This window comes from Apodemus sylvaticus, unplaced genomic scaffold (genome assembly GCF_947179515.1).
Source record: "Apodemus sylvaticus unplaced genomic scaffold, mApoSyl1.1 scaffold_55, whole genome shotgun sequence".
NCBI lineage: Eukaryota > Metazoa > Chordata > Mammalia > Rodentia > Muridae > Apodemus > Apodemus sylvaticus.
In genome coordinates, this window is record NW_026263312.1 from 344,716 (window position 1) to 347,998 (window position 3,283).

Consider the following 3,283-nt stretch of genomic DNA (forward strand, 5'->3'; position numbering starts at 1 on the left):
GGAGAATTTTCTTTCGTCAAAATTTGTCAGAAAACCACGTTTATGGAAATCCCGCATCGTGCGAAATTATCTTGTTTTTCATAAACAACATGTTGTAACTCGAAAAGCTTTGGCGTTGCCTATATGTCTAAGCATGTAGCCTCAAAAGAGAACGCACAGGAGAGTTTTCCCTCAAAAGAATATGTAAGAATACCACGTTATATGGAAATACAGTGTTGCAGAGTAAAGACAATTAAGTACGTATTGGAAACACTTTACAAGAAGAAATAACGCATCGTACAAAATTTGCTTGTATCTCCTAAACAACAAGTTGTACCTCGAAAAGATTTGGTGTGGCATGTACGTCTAAACCTGTAGCCTCAAAAGACAACCCACAGGAGAACTTTCTTTCGTCAAAATTTGTCAGAAAACCACGTTTTAAGGAAATCCCGCATAGTGCAAAATTATCTTGTTTTTCCTGAACAACACGTTGTAACTCGAAAAGCTTTGGTGTTGCGTGTATGAGTGAGCATGTAGCCTCTAAAGAGAATGCACAGGAAAGTGTTCTCTCGAAAGAACATGTAAGAATTCAACATTATAAGGAAATACAGTGTTGCAGTGTAAAGACAAATACGTACGTTTGGAAACACTTTATGAGAAGAAATAACGCATCGTACAAAATTAGCTTGTATCTCCTAAACAACACGTGGTAACTCGAAAGGATTTGGTGTGGCATGTACCTCTAAACGTGTAGCCTCAAAAGAGAACCCACAGGAGAATTTTCTTTCATCAAAATGTGTCAGAACACCACGTTTATGGAAATCCCGCATCGTGCGAAATTATCTAGTTTTTCATAAACAACACGTTGTAACTCGAAAAGCTTTGGTGTTGCCTGTATGTCTAAGTGTGTAGCCTCAAAGGGGAACACACAGGATAGTTTTCTATCGAAAGAATATGTAAGAATACCACGTTATAAGGAAATACAATGTTGCAGAGTAAAGACAAATGCGTATGTATTAGAAACATTTTACGAGAATAATTAACACATCGTAAAAAATTAGCTTGTATCTCCTAAACAACACGTTGTAACTCGACATGATTTGCTGTGTCATGTATGTCTAAATGTGTAGCCTCAAAAGAGAACCCACAGGAGAATTTTCTTTCGTCAAAATTTTTCAGAAAACCTCGTTTTAAGGAAATCCCGCATTATGCGAAATCATCTTCTTTTTCCTAAACAACATGTTGTAACTCGAAAAGCTTTGCTGTTGCTTGTATGTGTAAGCGTGGAGCCTCAAAAGAGAAGGCACAGGAGAGTTTTCTCTCGAAAGAATATGTAAGAATACCACGTTATAAGGAAATACAATTTTGCAGAGTAACGACAAATAAGTACTTATTGGAAACACTTTATGAGAAGAAATAACTCATCGTACAAGTTTAGCTTGTATCTCCTAAACAACACGTTGTAACTCGAAAAGATTTGGTGTGACGTGTACGTCTAAACATGTAGCCACAAAAGAGAACCCACAGGAGAACTTTCTGTGGTCAAAATTTTTCAGAAAACCACGTTTTATGGAAATCTCGCATTGTGCGAAATTATCTTGTTTTTCCGAAACAACACATTGTAACTCGAAAAGATTTGGCGTTGCGTGTATGTCTAAGAATGTAGCCTCAAAAGAGAACGCACAGGAGAGTTTTCCCTCGAAAGAATATGTAAGAATACCACGTTATAAGGAAATACAGTGTTGCAGAGTAAAGACAGATAAGTACTTATTGGAAACACTTTACAAGAAGAAATAACGCATCGTACAAAATTTGCTATTATCTCCTAAACAACAAGTTGTAACTCGAAATATTTGGTGTGGCTCGTACGCCTAAATGTGTAGCCTCAAAAGAGAAGACACAGGAGAATTTTCTTTCGTCAAAATTTGTCTGAACACCAAGTTTTAAGGAAATCCCGCATCGTGCGAAATTATCTTGTTTTTCATAAACAACACGTTGTAAGTCGAAAAGCTTTGGTGTTGCCTGTATGTCTCACTGTGTAGCCTCAAAAGGGAACACACAGGATAGTTTTCTCTCGAAAGATTATGCAAGAATACCACGTTATAAGGAAATACAGTGTTGCAGAGTAAAGACAAATACGTACGTATTGGAAACACTTTACGAGAAGAAATAACGCATCGTACAAAATTAGCATGTATCTCCTAAACAACACGTGTTAACTCGAAAGGATTAGGTGTGGCGTGCACGTCTAAACGTGAAGCCTCAAAAGAGAACCCACAGAGTAATTTTCTTTCGTCAAAATTTGTCAGAAAATCATGTTTTAAGGAAATCAGGCATCGTGCGAAATTATCTTGTTTTTTATAAACAACTCGTTGTAACTCGAAAAGCTATGGTGTTGCCTCTATGTCTAAGTGTTTAGCCTCAAAAGGGAACGCACAGGATAGTTTTCTCTCGAAAGAATATGTAAGAATATCACGTTATAAGGAAATACAATGTTGCAGAGTAAAGACAAATACGTACATATTGGAAACACGTTACAAGAAGAATTAACGCATTATAAAATATTAGCTTGTCTCTGCTAAACAACATGTTGTAACTCGAAAAGATTTGGTGGCATGTACGTTTAAATATGTAGCCTCAAAAGAGAACCCACAGGAGAATTTTCTTTCGTAAAAAATTTTCAGAAAACCAGGTTTTAAGGAAATCCCGCATCGTGCGAAATCATCTTCTTTTTCCTAAACAACATGTTTTAACTCGAAAAGCTTTGGTGTTCCGTGTTTGTCTAATCGTGTAGCCTCAAAAGAGAATGCACAGGAGAGTTTTCCCTCGAAAGAATATGTAAGAATACCATGTTTTAAGGAAATACAGTGTTGCAGAGTAATGACAAATATGTACGTTTTGGAAACACTTTACGAGAAGAAATAACACATCATACAATATTTGCTTGTATCTCCTAAACAACACGTTGTAACTCAAAAATAGTTGGTGTGGCTCGTACGTCTACACGTGTAGCCTCAAAAGAGAACCCACAGGAGATCTTTCTTTCGTCAAAATTTGTCAGAAAACCACGTTTTAAGGAAATCCCGCATCGTACAAAATTATTTTGTTTTTCCTAAACAACACGTTGTAATTCGAAAAGCTTTAGTGTTGCGTGTATGTCTGAGCATATAGCCTCTAAAGAGAACGCACAGGAGAGTTTTCTCTCGAAAGAACATGTAAGAATACAACGTTATAAGGAAATACAGTGTTGCAGAGTAAAGACAAATATGTACGTATTGGAAACACTTTACGAAAAGAAATAACG